This window comes from Nanorana parkeri, unplaced genomic scaffold, assembly GCF_000935625.1.
Source record: "Nanorana parkeri isolate BGI_ZX_2015 unplaced genomic scaffold, ASM93562v1 scaffold1446, whole genome shotgun sequence".
NCBI lineage: Eukaryota > Metazoa > Chordata > Amphibia > Anura > Dicroglossidae > Nanorana > Nanorana parkeri.
The window spans coordinates 67031-85372 of NW_017307714.1; the positions used below are offsets into that span (position 1 = coordinate 67031).

The following is an 18342-nucleotide window of genomic DNA, read 5'->3' on the forward strand; positions in this document are numbered from 1 at the left end:
CTCAGCGCATAGAGCCTACATGCTATAACACAGATGCCTTGCGGCACACTGTAGATTGGGTGCAGTTAACTTTGCATCGCAATGTAACACACATCTACAATGCATTACTGTATGTTGCGGTAACGCGTGTCATGACACCTGTTACATACATACCATAACATTAACATATGTAATAGTGTGATTAAGGTCAATTGATGGCTCTAAGTAAGGGTTCCCTCTGGTCCAAATTTCCCAGAGTAAGTCACTTTTTCTGCTTGTGCTACAACTTTCTGTGCCTGTAAACTGTACACCCAAACTCTGGGTTATCACAGTAAAAGAAAGTAATTTACTGAAAGATGAATGCATTCCCATCAATATACTCTAAAGTGTATTTCCAGTTTTGAAACCAGATTTGGACTGCATCTATTCATTCAAATTGCGTAACTTGAGAAATAAAAACAAAACAAAAAGAACACCCAAGAGTACATCTATGATATACTCTTGGGTGTTCTTTTTGATTTTTTTAATTTCTCATAAAAATGTACTATGTAAATTATATTGAATTTAAGTGTAATAGAAATATACTAAAACAAATTGAATAACTTGAAAATATTTAAAAATGGCTGCTTACATTTTTTTAAAATGCTTTTTAAATGCTTAAAAATCCTCTATAGCTTCCCCCTATGTAATATTAAGGAGGGGGCTGTGCGAAGTAATGTTTACTATAATTAAACATACCTGTACTGTGCTGGCAGATTTCTTTATCAGTTGTAAACTAGATTTGAACACTAACAAAGAAGCATTGTATGTTAATGTGAGGAAGTTCAGTCTCTTCCCTGGGACAGATTCACTTTGAAATTGTTCAGAGTAGCTTGCAGTCTATCCAAAAAACATCTAAATGGTAAGAAGTGTTTTTTTCATTTGTTTTTTGATATGCTGTGCGAATTGGAACACATAACATAATTATGGTAGGGTTTTCTCAAATGTAGTAGTAAAGGTGAAAATACTCTACAGAGCATAACCCCCTTATATATTTTTTTGTTTCAGAGTGTTAAATGTTTTTTTTAATTTCTGCTTATAGCCATACTAAAGATATTTTGCTTAATTTACTGTCCTTGTGACACCAGGACAAGAATAGGGAAAGAGATTGTCACCGAAAAAGGAGGTCACGGACAGAATTAAAACCTTGTGAGCTTTAACGCTTCACAAAATGTTTTGGCTGTATTTGATCTTTAACCCCTCGCCGTCCGCCCATCGCAAAAATACGAGCGGAAGGCAGATCCTTCCGGGCGGGTGGACGTACATGTACGTGATGTAAAGTGGGATTGGGTGGGATTTACAGAGGGGAGTTGCAGACACTGAGCAGTTGCTTAAGTGGAAAAATGTAGCAGCAGCATTCATGATAGACTGAAGGGGATTATATTTTGTGTACAGTAGAGGTAGACCAATGACGAGGAGTTGCAGTAGTCAAGATGAGAGATAGCAAGTGAGTGGATGAGTAGCTTTGTGGTTTCATTGGTGAGGAAGGGGTGTATATTGGAGATGTTATGAAGGTGAAGATGGCAGGATTTGGATAGTGATTGGATTTGGGGTAGAAAGGTGAGGTCGGAGTCAAGTATTACACCTAGCACCTTGGCATGGGGGGAGGGAGGGAGAGTTGAGTTATCAATCTCAATGGAAAGGTGGGGGAAGGTGCTCGGGGGGTGGGGGAAGATATATCATGAGCTCAGTTTTTGTAAGATTGAGTTTTAAGAAGTGTTGTGACATTCAGATTGATATGTCAGATAGTAAATTAGTGACACGCAAGGAAACCGAAGGTGTGAGTTGTTGAGTGGAGAGATATATTTGAGTGTCATCGGCATAGATATGGTATTGGAAGCCATGTGAGGTTATCAAATGACCAGGTGAGGACGTGTAGCTAGAGAAGAGAAAGAGTCCAAGGAGAGAGCCTTGGGGGACCCGTGCAGAAAGAGGAAGACGAGAGGAGAGTTAGATTTGTAGGTGACACTAAAGGAGTGCCTAGATAGGTAAGAGGAGAACCATGATAGAGTACTGTGGTCCAGACCAGGGTCCAGTTCTTTACCGCTAGTCTTTTTTTAGGCAGACATGATAACCACTTGTGGTAAGGTAGTGCACGCTGGTCTGGACCACAGTGTACAAGACTTCCATCGGACACTCATTGGAGGACCATTGGAGTTCCCTTTATCTTTCTGTTTTATGTGTATTATCTGTTGACATGGAGGTATGTCTGGGGATTTTCCCCTCCTGTGGTCCCCCCACCACCCTTTGCTGAAGCACTGTTCTGCCCTCTGGGCTCATGCCCAGCGTCCCTGGCACTTATCCTTTTGCAACCCACACATTCTTCCCCTAAAGAAGTCCTATAGGGCAAAACACGTTGGGAAGCCAAAGGTTACCCCCAGCATTATCTACAATTCTCTTGAGATCCACATTTTCGACTGGATTGCTGTTACATGGATAAACTGATGTAAGGTGTCTTTTGTAATTATAACTGGTGGTTTACCTTCTCTGGATGTGTATTTCGGGGCCTTACCATTGTTTTAATGGGACAAAATATTAATGCCCTTCCTATTTTAATGTATAATAAACTATAATTATTTTATAGTTAGTACTTTCTTATAGTTTTTTACGCACATTTAAAACCCAAACCCATACCTTCCTGTGTACTATTCTATGATTGCTTGTGTATTTGTGCCACAAATTATATAAAGAATGGAGAGCTGGGGTGGGTAGACAGAAGAGGCATGCTTGTTGCATTGTTGGCATATTGGCTTGAGGTTTGTGCTAAAGCTTTCTGCAGATGATTATCCTTTTAAGGAGCACACAGCTATTGTTATACATCACTGCACTGCCCTATAATAAAATGCTGAGCAATCTGCATAGCAATTAATCGACATGCGATGCATCATTGTTAAAGGGAAAATAAAAGCAATGTGTTTTTCTATTTTGTTGGATTTAATTTGCTTTTAAGAAAGTATGACATTTGTGGGAAATTCTGCATAAAGTGTTCCTAAAATGTAATTTAACTTTCTTTTTTCAATATTTGCAACAGTCAAAGCACACAAAGTGTTTTCTTGTTTTAAAAATGTTCTACAATCAGTAATAATTTCGCTCCCTTTGTGCGGCTGCCCTCTGACTTGTGCTGCAGCCAAGATTTAAGGATGTAGTCACGTGTAGTAAGATTATTTAATTTTTTTGCGATTAAATTGCAGTCTGGGGAGCAGAAGGCATGGCGCTGTGCTGTTAAGGTGCAAAAGAAATTCAGCGATCAATCAGCCAGGCAGAAATGTGACAATTTGCATTTGCATAAACATGTAGCCACGGAAACAAGATACACAAAGGTAAAATGGAAAAAAAAAGAGACCTATTTTACATGATGTGCATAGAATATTTGATAGTTAAGTCTGCAAGCATCATTGGTGTGGTTAGGATTGGTAAGGCTTGTTGCCATGGTTATTCTTCTCCCTACTGGCAGTGTGAAGATTGGCAGGGATAGATGTGATGAGGTTCCGCCCCTGTACTGCAACACTGGCAGATATTTTTCCTTCCCACAGAGCTTTTTTTTAAATTCTTTTCTTTTGAGATAGCAAATGTTTTTTTACAATGTATTCTACAAATACTTATCTATAATGCTTTATTCCACATATATGAAATGCACACTATAGATTGTAATCATGGTGTGCAGGTATATGAAAATAAGTTATAATATTTTATTTTTACAGGTTGCTGCCCTATGTGAGAATGTGATATTACTGGTCATAATGAAAAGAAACACTTTCCTTTGTCCATGTAGGGCAAAATAAAAAGGTCACCCAACTCCCCCCTACACAGATCCATGGTATTTATCTTTTCTCTCTCCTGCTTCTTTGTTTGGCTATTTGGACCAGGAAAAGAAAATGGGCGTGTTAGAGCTTGCACAGAGCTATGGACTCCTTCTCTGGGCCCAAGTTACATTTCTAGACCTGTCATTTAACGCATAGCACTTTTATATGGAGAGGGGGACTGAGTCACTTTATATCACAGAAATCACTGCGCTGGGAATGCGTGCCTAACTACCTGATTGGACCAGCCGCAACAATGTGTATAGGTGAACAAATGTAAAGCAAATATGTTGCGCTCGGTCTATGTGAACCAACTGCACACTAAAGTGTTAATAAACGAATCTGTGTAAAAATTACAACAATCCGTGTGAAAAAATTGATTCAAGTGGATTATTTACATATGACTAGAAGGTTCAACACACAAACATAATAAGAATAATAAAAATCAACACTGGAACCTTCAGAATTAGTGCCAGTGATCAACCTCATTGGTTCAGCATGTATATTTTAAACACGTGAACCTCTGGCCAGCGGTGTAGTAAAACAACACAGAAAACTAAAATTTAAATCGTGATATTAATTCAAGCTGTGAACAAACTTTGAAAAGGAAGGAGGGGCTCTGTGGTGGCCCTCCAATACTCAAAAAACAAAATTAAAAAAAAAAAACCGTGCAAATAAATCAAAACTCTAAAATAATAACAGCAAAGAAACTGACATTTCAAGGGGCATGTATCATTACATGCATAACCAACGAACAGCACTTTAAGAAAGGGCAACTTCCTTCTCTCAGTAACACTTGATCAATCTGTCCGGCAGTCCTCCAAACATTCAATGACAATTCCCCAAGAGGGGTTCCTTGTTAAAGAGGTCTTTTAAAGTTCTGGTTTTCCAACCCCTTCTAATGTCTCCTTGTCAAGTACCGGCGTGGGTCTCCCCTTCTCCTTCGGTCACCTGATCCCTCGCCGCCCGGAATGGCGGCGTTCACCTAATAGTGTCCCCCAGGGAAAAATTTGAAGGACTGTCACTTGACCACCCATATCTAGAAGTGCTGGGTACTTCACTTCACTGGATAAAAATTTACATTTTCCTTTTTTCTGCTTGCATAAAAAAAGGGTCACTTTAATAGGATAAAATTACAAGTCATAACTGTAGCATTTAAAGAGTTATTAGGAAGTGATTTGACCACAGAAAGTAATTTTCTTTGTGATATTAACACATAGGATATTATTGTGTATGTGGTATGACTCATTATGCATGCCCACCTCTGTATGAGAACAGTAGAATCATAAACTACTTCATATATGTAGCAAAACAGCCAAAATAATTTATAGTGAGGAGTAAAAAAAAATGAGTGGTATACTTGTGTCTTTTTCTTATTTTTTTCTAATCTTCTCTTTTATCACAGCTTTATTGAGGTTTTATTTGCAAGATTCACACATAGTCTTAATGTAACACAAGCTCCAGCTGTCAGAAGCAGGCTGTCCGCCGGCCAATGAAACGAAGGGGTCCTGGGGCCGAAGCTAGCTGAAGGATCGGCCGAAGATACGGCTAGATCCTTCGGCTGCTTCGTGAATAGACCCAATCACTAAAATCTCTTAAGATCTTTAACATGTCAATGTAATTTCAAAAGTTATTGTTAATATTTTAAAATCTTTCAATAAAATAATATCTGGCGGTCCTGCCTTGTTCAGACACTTGTCACCCTGTGATAGTGTGACAATGCTCCTTTCCCTGTCTCCCATTTGTTCTCCTGCATTGTCACTCTCCCAAATGCTTTTTCAATGGAGACTGCAGGCAATGTTGCTGGTGCACATTGGATAGGCATGTTCCACTGTCACCACTACGAAACCCTCTCTGAGAAATGACGAGCAGCAGTTGCTAGAGTGCATACTTGTAGACAGAAAGTGGCTGTAAAAGAGAAATCAGCAGCAGTGGGATGCAACATAGTAGGGAAGCCAGGACACTTAATCCAGGAAAAATGTCTTGTCTCTATCACATGATGACATCGCAATGATTAATACAATCACAACTTCATGTTCAGTAAAAACATCATGACCAGGTGATCACTCCAATGTTTGTAAACAACTGGGGACACATGGTACTGTGGGTCCCCACATATGAATGAACAGGAAGTGCTTTAGATCACTTCCTGTGCATTCATGACTTTTTCATTGGGGAGAAGCACTCACTATAGTGGCTTCTACCCATTCAGAAACCAGTTGATAGTAAATATTTTACTATCACCAGTTTCTGAATGAATGGGAAGCCTCTATACTGAGTGCTTTCCATTCATTTAGAACAGAGGCTGCAGAAAAGGAGATTGGGAACTCTATTTCTTTTTCAAAAGGGAAATGTCAGGGATTTATTTTGAGACCCCTGATATTTCCCCTGAAGCAATTAAAAAATTAAAAATAATAATACACAACTCCCCCACACATATATTATACACATGGAACAGTGTGCACCATATTGTGGTGTATGCTATGCACATGCGCTGTGGTGCGTTGTTAGAACACAACACAGTGCTTAATTTTTTCTTTTTTCTGTTTTCAAAATTACATTAATTTAACTGTGGCAATGCGTGGCAAAAAAACGTTGTGACGCATTGCCGTACGTTGTGATACGCTGTGTTGCAATTAAATGTACACCTGTATCATTTTCTCACAACCCACAATACCAGCACAAACGATTTTTAACATAAGTTGCTTATTTACAGTTTTGTGTTACTTCATTTTTTTACCATTTCGCAAAAAGGCACAATTTAAAATTTACAAATATTTTTTATTTATTAACTCAATACAGTTTTATTTTTTGTAGATTTAGTCAGAAAAGTATTTTTATTTTGTGCGCTGATACTGATGTTAGTGTGCTTTTTATCAATTTAATCTTGTATTTTTATCGGTTTAACATTGATTTGACAAACATTTGCGCAATTATCGCAGGACCTACAAAATTAGTAGCACCATCTTTTTATTCTACCGAGCCTGTGCTTTCAGAAAATATTTGGTTTGGGGGGCCTTTTACAAACTCTAGCAGCACAGCAGTAAAAAATCAAAACAATGGGAAAAATTGCAAAAATTATGTGGCCAGCTAAGGTTTAAAGCGTTTCAATGGGCTTGGCAGCAACAGTGTTAAGACTTCCTGTATCCATTAATGCTCGAGAAAGAAAATAGGACTTTTGGGTATTCACCATAGAATCCTTTACATGTAGTCCATTGAGGGACATAGCTCCCACCCCTCTGTATTTATAATCATGCTCTCGGTACTACCTTTGCTACAAAACATAGGCAGACTGGTTATGGGCAGGGTTATCCATTATTGGATTACAGTTGGTGGCAGTACAACCCAATAACTTAATCACTTGCTGTCCGGAGCAATTTCTTACTATTAGCAAACACATGATAACATCTGAATTTTGGCTAGAAAACAGCTGAACACCCCCAACAATTATATATTTTTTGAAAGCAGAGGCCCTGTAGAATAAAAAAAATGCTAGTTGCAATTTTTTATGTTGCACGGTATTTGCGCAAATGTTTATCAAACCAGTATTTTTAGGATACAATACACTAAAATGAAATTTAGTGCACAGAAACAGAATAGAATACCTATTTTTTGGTAAAATATAAAAGACAGTGCCACGTTAGGTAAATAGATACCAAACATGTCAAGCCTTAAAATTGTGTTCGCTTGTGAAACCGCAAAAACTACAATACCAAGAATTTCCCATAGACGATGCTTTAAAAGTTTTTACCACTCATCAGTTTAGTGATAACAGTGATTGATGGCCCTAGAATTATTGCTCTCGCTCTCACGTTTGTGGCGATATGTAACATGCGTGTCACAATTTTTGTTTTTGCACATAGGTGATTGTCACCTGGGCACCTTAAACAAACTAATGAAGCAGAGATCCCCACTAGGGAAGTCAGAAATGGAAAAGATTTGGGGTCATAGTAGACCACAGATTAAATAATGGCTTGCAATGCCAGGCTGCTGCAAACAAAGCGAGCAGAGTACTGTATTAAAAAGGGAATGTATTGTAGAGACAAATCTATCATTTTGCCACTTTATAGATCGCTATACTTTGTAGACCACAGATTAAATAATGGCTTGCAATGCCAGGCTGCTGCAAACAAAGCAAGCAGAGTACTGTATTAAAAAGGGAATGTATTGTAGCAACAAATCTATCATTTTGCCGCTTTATAGATCGCTGGTTTGGCCTCATGTTGTGTATGCGGTTCAGTTTTGGTCACGAGTTTTCTAAATTTAGACTTGTTCAAGCTGGAAAGGAGGTGATTAAGAGGGGATATGATTTCAATGTACAAAATGTTTGGTGGTGATGGCAACATCATCAATAAACTTTTTACTTTAAACTCCATAACAAGGACTAGAGGCCACCACCTAAAATTGGTAGAGAAAAGATTTAACCACAAACGGCGTAGGGCAGGGGCACCCACAATTTTTTCGTCTGAAGATCTACTTTTCAAATGACGAGCTCAATGAGATCTACCACTGAAAAAACACCTGCGTTCAGGGGCGGGAGGGGGCATGGCGGTGCATTGAAGTCAATGGCACTGCTGCCAAGCCCCTCGCCCACAGTGTGATTGCCTGCACCAGGGAACCCAGACACATTAGTGCCTGCGTTCCGGTCCGGTGCGATCAGCAAAATGCTGCAAGCACTATTTTTGCAGATCACACTGGACCGGAATGCAGGCACTAATGTGCCTGCTTTCCGGGTGCGGGTGATCGAACTGTGGGCTCGGGACATGGCGGGGGGCACGGCTGGGGGGACACACCCCGCCCCAAGTTCTTCACAGTAAGATCAGTTAGGGTCTGGAACTCACTGCCACAGGCGGTGATTTCAGCAAAGAATGTGGAATTGTTCAAGAAACTTTTGGACGATTTCTTAAGGGACCGTAATATACAGGGGTACAGGTACTCCTAGAATGAGATCCTAATAGGTTGGACTTGATGGACTAATGTCTTTATTCAACCTCAACCTCAAATACTATGTAACTATGTAACTATGTGTCCCTCAATGTACTTCAAAAATCTCAATTAACTACAAAAATCTAATTTTCTCTTCTCTGTACCATAGCACCATCTACAGATCGCAGACAGGATTTCCCAGAATCTGTTGGAGATACAACAGCATACTGATTGTGTTGCTGACTGTAACTATGTCTTTTTTACACTAGATGGCGCTGTAGTGCAAATCTAGTCAATACTAGGTTTTATATATGCATGCTTCTATCTATGATCTCTTTTTGTTTCCTGTTGATGCTGTATTTCTATATATTTGTATGCAACATTCTTATAAGCTAGTAAAACTTAAAAGAGAACTATGGGGTAAGTGTTTTTCCCCAAAGTTCTCTTAAGGGTCATGGGAGGACATATACTAACGTCCTCCGGTGACCCAAAAGATCTGAGTGGGGAGGGGGGAATTCCTGCAGGGAGCCGTGACTGATAGTCACTGCTCTCCACAGGGAAGATGATTGAGAAGTAAGCAAGCGACGGTATGTGTTCGCTCACGTCCCGATCTATTGAGCCAACGTGTGACAGTTTCATTGTCACACATCGGCTCAAACTATGAGGATTGAGTGATTTTCGCTCAACTCATAGTTCTCCTTTAATTCAGTATTCCTCAAGATCTCAGTGCTTCATCTAAACACATAGCTAATAGGTTATAGAACATAGAATCCTCCACCCAAAGACTGACAAAGTGACAATAACTCACAGTGTTTATTTCTATGAGAACCCAATCGCCTGAAACAATGATCCTGGGGAGTTGTGTAGTGAATTCAGCCAGTGAACAAGCAATGGAAGCTGAGCAAAGTGAAGCCACACAGGAATCAAAACAAGAGGGGGAACTCACAATGGACAAGTCAAATTCCATGTTAAATTCTGCTGAACAACTTGAAATTAGAAGATCCACTCGGTCAACAGAGGGAATACTACCCTGCAAGCTGTGATATACTGCTAAAACACAATCAGAAAGATTCAACCCAGGAACCAAGCACATTGATGTAAAGTATCTTCTGCTAAGGGACACTCAAGAGCACGGTATTATCGACATGCAATATTGCTCATCAGAAGAAATGACTGCGGACGCACTCACCAAGCCATTGCCAAAGGATTGCCAAAGTCTAGTCAATACTATTTTTCTATATGCATGCTTCTACCTATGATCTACATGTTTCTTGTTGATGCTGTATTTCTATATACATGTATGCAAAGCTCTTATAAGCAAGTAAAACTTAATTCAGCATTCCTCAAGATCCCAGTGCTTCATCATCAGTGCTCGTAGCCTAATCTCCATGCTCAAAAGCCAGCTCCAAACAATATCTTCAGCTGTGAAGCAGGCTGTTCTTCATGCTACACAGCAAGTATTCAGTACTGGGAGGGTGCTTTTCCAGGGTCGCCTCTGGAAAAGCACCTTGCCCCCATGCCGATGGGGACAAGGGCCTCTTCCCCACAAGCCCTGGGGTGTTGATTGTGGGGGTGCGGGCAGGGGGCTTATTCACATCAGGGTACCCCTTTAATAAAGGAGCACCCAGGTGAGGCCCCCCCTTGTGAATGAGTAATGGGTACTTGTACCCCTACCCATTCACTAAAGGGTTAAATAAAATTGTAAAAAAGAGGCCAGACGTTTGAAAAAATCCTTTATTTGAAAAAACAAACAAAAGTTTTTGACAAGTCTTTTATTTTAAAAACAAAAAAATGGATCCACCAACGTAATCCAATGTCAATCATGACACCCAGCATTGTCCATGACAACGACAACTCGACTAAATAAAAAATAAAACAATAAAAAATAAATAGAAATATTTTTTTTTTTAAATGACGACTGCCGTCCCGTCCACTCGTGACGAACACCCACCGCTGTTTACAGTTGTAACAGGTGAGCCATGATTGGGCAAAGTCATCATGACTTTGCCCAATCATGGCTCTTACAAAGTACTGGGCCATGATTGGTCAAAGTCTGGCACCTGACCTGTGGTCAGGTGCCAGCCTTTAACCAATTAGGGCTTCACAAGGCACATTGCCTTGTGGGGTGTTCAGCGGTCGAACAGCCTGCCGAACACCCTTATAGTTTGTGTGTTTGGCGAACACACCAACTGCCGATGTTCGACTTGAACATCGAGCCGTTGCCTACTCAGAATCTACAGAGCAAACATATGTTGGAATCTTAGAGAAAACTTATTAAATACCTAATTATGTGGATAGTTTTTCTTTCAACATAATTGATCTAGATGATAGAATGTATTGCATGTTATAGTAACTAAAGAAAGAGCATTGTATCACCGTGTTTTATTCCCTTGAGCACACCGAGCTTCTTCTTGGAAAAGTGCAATAAGGTATAAAAATGTAAATATTCTAACCAAGAATGATATATACTTATGCAGCAATGAGCTAAAATGATTTTCCATCATTTGCGCATTAATCCTTGTTTTTTTATTTTTATTTGAAGCACTTAAATCCTATACCATTACAATCAAGATAAAAACAAATCAGCTGGAGGATTTCTGACATTTTATGTTTATGATAATCCCTCTTCTATATTGCTGTAATTTTACTGGCAATAATTCCTACATGAAACCTGACAATGAAAGAAAAGTAATGTGCAGTCAACAACATAAGACTAAAGTAGTGCTGGACCAAAGGGAAATTTATAGGGGACATCTTAAATTAGTGGGAAATCATTGCAGTGACTTAGAAAGGCTGGCTGGCTCTCAGCCATATTTGTATTAAATGAGAATGTTTCATTATTGGGAAAAATATATTTCCTGGTAGCAGTTTCCGAGGAATATTGTTCAATTTAGGCTTTTTTTTACAAATTGGCATTTTACCCGGGAGTGCAAAAGCATTAAAAAAACTTTATTTTAATTTGTTGGTGACATAGAAATGAATAAATTGAGATTGTTACATTTGTAATTTATAGGTTTGTTGATTTAGACTATTAAGTCACCAATACGGTTTTAAAAAAAAACAGACTTTTCAGACTTAAAGGGTCAGTTATATATTTCAGATATAGGTAGGTTATTGTTTGTATGTGTTGCTAATTCTAATGGAGCTCTCTGATTGGAACTTGTAAGATCCACACAACTTGCATGGCTATTTTCCTTACTGGGCCTTTTAATGTATTTTATCCAAAATGTTTTGAATAGAGCAAGGAATGGTAAAAGCCCACGTCATTTTTTTTTATTGCTGCCTTTCTCGCCAGTTGGGAGATTTGCCCTCTCTATTTATCCTGGTGACTTTTTTTTTTTACAAGGACAGAAAGTGGTGGGAAATCAAAAATATTACAGTTATTACTGGGACGTGAGGTGAAAGTTTCTGTTGACTCATGAGAATAGTATGGGGGCTGCCATTACTGACCTCTCCTTAGAGAATGTTAGTTCACCTGAACTAATGAACACTAAGAGGGTTATTCACTAAAGAGCCGAAGGATCCAGGCGTAGCTTCGGCTAATCCTTCGACTTGCTTCGGCCGCTGGAGCCCTTCGGTTCAGTCGAACCAAAGGGCTGCTGTACGGGCTATTCACTATAGCCTGTACAGTAGCCGAGCCAAACGCATATACTTCGGCTCGGCTGAGCCATAGTGACAGCCGGAGTGTGGAGAAAGTGACAATTGGGCGGAGCCAGCCGTGCTCCACCTAGTTGTTGTCCTTCAATGACGGCCCAGTGTCCTCGTTACACGGCTGGCTCCGCCCATTTGTTTTGATCCATCCGGGACCTGCGGGCAGACTGGCAGGTGCCAGACAAATGTAAAAAGTTGGGCGGAGCTAGCGGTGATGTCACCGCTAGCTCTGGCCAATTGTTTATATTTTGCCAGCATCTGTCAGAATGTCATTCTGCGGTGGGAGTTCATTGCGTACGGATGGGTTGGCGGACGTCATTTTTAAAAATTGATTACTTTTTATTTATTTATTATTTTTAATTTTAATTTCCCTGTGTCAGAGTACAAGCACCCCTTACTCATTCACAAGGGGGGGGGGACGGCATCTGGGTGAATGTGATGTGAATAAGCCCCCCTACTCGCACCTCCACAACCAACGCCCCAGGTCTTGTGGGGAAGAGGACCTTGTCCCCATCAGCATGCGGGCAAGGTGCTTTTTCAGGGCGGACCCTGGAAAAGCACCTTCCCAGTGCCGAGGGCAGGTGGCCAGTTATGGCACGGCGTGGGGGCACTCCCCCCATTTCCAGCCATGACAGGCCTGTGCTTGGAACAAGGGTCTGGTTGCGAATTTTAGGGGGACCCCACGTTCCCCCCATTTTGGGGGGTGCGGTTCCTCCTTAAAATTCCTTCCAGACCTTAAGGGCCCGGTATGACTTGTTTCTTATTTTCTTTGTAAATGGGGTCCCTCCTAACTTTCCTACCAGACCTAAAGGGTCTGGTATTGTTTTGTTCTTTAACGTTTTTTTATTATTTTCTTAACTTTCTCATTTGTTAATCCTTTTTCTATTGTGCTTGCTACCTTGGAGGTAGCAAGCAGAATAGCCGAGCCGAATGCCGCTTACTGGCATTCGGCTATTTACTCACTGCCGTTCAGCCCCTATGAGAATAGGGTCGAACGGCAGTGAGAGAACTGCTGGAGCTTCGGCTCAGCTGATCCAGCTGTCATTTGCAATGTTTTTGCCCCGCTTTGGGTTTCACTTCGGCCAGCTTCAGGAGCTGTACGGGCTATAGTGAATAGCCCGTACAGGAGCCCTTCAGTTCTACTGAACCGAAGGGCTCCGGGGGCCGAAGCTAGCCGAAGGATCAGCCGGAGCTACTGCTAGATGCTTCGGCTAGCTTTGTGAATAACCCTCTCAGTCATAAGCATTTCTTAGTAAAGTCAACAGAGCATGCATGGAGAAATTATTTGAGGTGTAGGTGAATGAGGTCGAGTCATTATTTTATAATAGTCCTAACAGTAGCTTGTGGTCAGTTATAGGAAAATATCTGCCATTTAGCAGACCCAGCAAATGCTGTAGGGGCCAAGACACATTGGGGGTCCAGAACTGACTGGCTACTAGTGATATGGGTAAGCACAGCTTACAATGTGACCTAGAACAGTGCCAATACCATATATAAGCATCAAACATAACGTTGAGGGCTTCTCTAAATCATAATGCACAAACACACTGTGTAAGGACAAAAGATTATGGAGCTGCTCAGCAACAGTGGCTTTGTCTTTCAGGGAAGAACAGCAAGAATGTACAAGGTCTAGGACAGCCTCTTCTTTAATCTTGGCAGCTCTTTTTTTTCTTGGCAGCAAGAGCTTAAAGCAGTATTAAACTCTCAAACTTTTTTTCACTAAGGAAGCCAGATCAAACAAATACACATTGCCCAGCAGTATTGCTTTACATTTTTGTTTAAACACTTACAGTGATCATGTTTATGAACAGCTGATTCCAAGTCTCACAGCTCAGCTTCCCTGAACTTCCTGCCCCTTACAAGATCACAAAGGACAGCAGACTCCAGCAACTGTTCATATACCAACTTGGAGAAGGGAAGAGTTTATAATGGAGCTTATATTTCTCCGCATAGATCGTATCTTATAGTACTTAGTTGTTCTTCTAGATTTCTGAACTATTAGATGTCTGAACTAGGGCAGGAACTAGCAGACTTATATCATGCTTTTTGGAGCTGCCCTAAGATAAAGTCCTTTTGGAATGATATTGCCCAGTATACCCGGCAAACTTTGGTTAACTATTTACCTCTGTCTGCAGCTTGGGCGATTGTTAGAATTCTAGATTTGCAAGGAGTGAGAATCACTCCTGGATGTAGAAAGTTATTGTTTAATATATCTTTGGTGGGGAAGAAAGCGGTCCTGCATCAAAGGATATATTCTGAACCACCTTCTTTAACTCTTTCTGAGCAAGTTGAGGTTCATATTTCAAAATGATTGGACTGAGACAATGTTCAGTAAGGATACCCAAACCCAAAAATGTTTTGATGTATGGGAATCATTTATTGACTCTTTACCTATTACAAAAAAATATGCAATCTTTTATCTTGACAACGTGGTACACTGAGAGGATGATTTCTAAAGATCCACCAATAGTTATAGATGAATAGAAAAAGAGGGCATTTATTTCTTTAGTGTTCGGTTGCTGTAAAAATAATTTGTATTGTATTTACCTATCCAGCAAATTTGGAATATAGGTGTATGTTCTGTTATATACTTTAAGATTACATTTTCTTTTTTTGTTTGTGTTTGTTTTTTCTGAACATATGTTGTTTTTTTTATGCTGTTTTGTTTTTTATGGTCTTAATAATACAACGAATAAAAGTTAAATACTGCTTGTATAGCCCCCACATTACACAGGTTAAATGCCTGTTAGGATTTTTTTTAGTTGAAAAAACAGTGAGGGATTCACCATTAGTGAATGTTTGGTAAAAGTCACATTCACTGCTTTATAAATATATATCCCTTCATTATTTATATCCTGTACATATGAACCCGTCTTCTTCCAGTAAGATATATATATACACATTTGAGAAAGTAAGCAGATATAGATCCATTTCCTAAGTCAGTTTTAAGTAAAAGTGACAAATAACTATGTTGGATCAGTCATAAATATTTCCCTGCATGATTGAACTGGTTAGTAAATTACCATTCAGGAAGAGAATGTTACTTTCTGTATTGACAATATGCCCACCTACTGCTATTAGCTAATTTCTAATCCAAAAATGTCACTTAAAACCTATGTTCAGAAAAAAAAATACCCTTGTGGTGAGGCTACCCCCGCACTGCAAGGGTTAACTGCTCATTTTTGTCTGGGGGTATTGCAAAAGGACTTTAACTTACTTGATGCCAGCTCCCCAGCAGTCAGCACTCACCTCCCTCCCATCTGCTCCAGCTTGTGGACTGTCACTCTGCATCCTCATGCATAATGCTGGGCTATGGGCCCTGCGCTAAATTTGATGAGGTCAGTGGGCCTACGACTGCTGGAGCAGAGAGGGGAGGAGACTGAGGACCCGGGCCTTAAAACCAGCGGGAGGAGGAATCAGGTAAGTAAACATCCTTTACTCTGGTCTCCTTGACAATAATGCAGTGCAGTGCGGGGTGAGGAGGGTTATCTCGCCACTGCCAGAGTAGTTTTTTTAAAACTAGAGATAGGATTTATTACCAGAAGAAGCGAGCATAATAAATAATGTAGTGCAAAGTTAATTTGACTTCAGTAAACAGAAATCTGATTAGTTGCTATGTTTATTGCATGCTGCATGTAATCGATGACCTTTGAACTGCTAGATTTATAATCATTTTAAATCCCATGCTTTCTTTGCTACATTATTAGCATAGTTCTAAATTAGCGAAATACCAGTTTTCAGTAAAACTAGATCTAAACGAATTAACTATGTGGCATAGAACTATATGACAGTACTGTGGTGGTTTAGTAACAATGTATAAATTGCATGCCCACTGTTCTAAGGGATTTTCAACCTCCACCCCCCACCATTACCATCCCATTAAGTGGAGTGATATAATTAGACAAACATATTTTTAGAGCGACAGGACAGACGTACAGTGGAAATGTTAACATCCTAAGATTGGGACAATTAGATTTAATGGATTTCTTGAGGTGTTTCCTGAGTGTTTGACAGACATAAAATGTTACTGTGCATCTAAACTGATGTTGTCAGCTGTGCCGCCAAGATTGTTATTGCCTCTGACATATTTGAATCTTCTGTCTCTTCAATCATAACACCCCATCTAATGATAGAGAAATCTGTGTGAGGACTTGGACTGCATGGAAGAGGGCTAGATGGGAAAGGATAAAGGCCAATACAGTTATGCCTGCTGCCATTGATCTAGATGCTGGTGGGGATGGTGGAAAGGACAGGAATCTGACCTCTCTGTCCTTCAGTCTAACTCATCATTACAAGCAAGCGTGTTTTATACATCGTCATTTACACTAGATGGATTTGGTTTCAGGCAGCTGATGACCCTATAACAATTTACACCCCTTCATCTGTAAAGATGAAGTGAACATATAAGATATATATTCATACTCTATATGAGCTCAGGGGATCCTCCGTATTTTAGAGATGTCATTTAAAAAAAAAACTGCATTGTCATCACCAGCACATAATAGGAGGGAGTATTTAAAAAGAGCCATTTGACCCACTTACAGGTCCCCTCCAGCTATGTACAGAATCTGAGAGGTACATTGTAGTTGTTCTGTATCCATAGAGACAAGAGCAGATTTCTTCTAAAACAGAGCAACACGGCAGGAAGAGGCAACTAAAAGGGACATCTATTACCATTTTTTGATTGCCTTTTATTGTTCTGGAAGAGATTATTTTATAAAATAATTATTCTATAATTTTTTTAAATCAGATTTCTACTTTTCATTAAGCTGGTACATGTAACTATTTAAATGATTGTGCAGTGCTGTCAATTCTATCAGGTTCTGGCATGTTTGTTATGTTATAGGCAGCTCCAGACATCTACAAAAATGTCTAGCTGACAAACATTTATGGCCAGATCAGAAGATACTATAATGTCTGTGTGGAACCAGCAGACACCTCTAGCCAAGGCTTGTTAGGGGGGAATAGTAATTGAACATTTTGTAAAACCTTACCCAGTTGCTTTTGTTACACCCCCCTCCTCCCCCCCCCTGATAAGCTAGTACTAAAGATTTCTGCTGCATGTCTCCCCTTTCCCTCTTTATAGCATATAAATATGATATCATGTCACTATTGATGCCCTAGCATTTGGTGTAGATGCTGTGGGTGGTGGGATCATGTATGCATGTCTGACCTCCCTCTAATAGGAAATATTATAATTTTTCTAGCTAATATCTCTATGATAAGACACCATTATGTGCTCAGCTTATTCTGCCCATAGGGAAGCAGATATCTACCAGCGATTGACAGGAGGGGAGATGTCTACTCATCACCAAGCAACTTATTCCTGGCCCAGGATCTACAATATTATTTGCCCACAAGCACACACACATTACTTCTGATCCTTCACTCTTCTATGAACCAGCTCACAGAGAGTTTTTATAAAAAGTTGAATAATCTATCTATTTTGCTATATGTCCCCCTCAGAAACATCTTGATTGTCACATGCAGATGTAACTTACTTTTATTTGATTGCTCATGGGCAGCCTGACAATTAGACATTAACTGATGTCTATGAACAGCTTTGGTATAGCCATTAAAAAGCAGATCTCTTGGCAAAAGTACTGATAATATAATGATAAATATGACAGTCCTCACCATAACTCTGCTACTGGGACCAAAGTGATTTCAGCAGATCGATGGATGTGGCAAACTCATGGTAAAAGGTTTGTAATGTATAAGCCACATAAATGATGTAGCAGTCTCACTGAGGTTTTACATCATATGAGAAGGTTTTTGGTTGGATTCACATCTTTATGTTGCTGTAAAACATGCTTTTTATCTTAGGTTACCACAATCCATGGTAAAATGTGAACCATTGGGCATTTTGGTGCCATTGCCCAAGAGATTTATAAAAACAAACAAAAAAGCAGTTATATTCATTAGCCCAACGTCACCAATCATAAGC

General features: G+C 39.8%; 1 long non-coding RNA gene across 1 annotated transcript in view; it reads right to left on the reverse strand.

Moving 5' to 3' along the window:
• The window catches only part of LOC108798309, a 21416-nt gene extending 11612 nt beyond the window's left edge, over window positions 1–9804 (reverse strand). The window contains exon 1 of the long non-coding RNA XR_001941942.1: window positions 9729–9804. This is a non-coding gene — a long non-coding RNA (uncharacterized LOC108798309). The remainder of the gene's footprint in view (window positions 1–9728) is intronic.
• Window positions 9805–18342: the final 8538 nt, after the last annotated feature.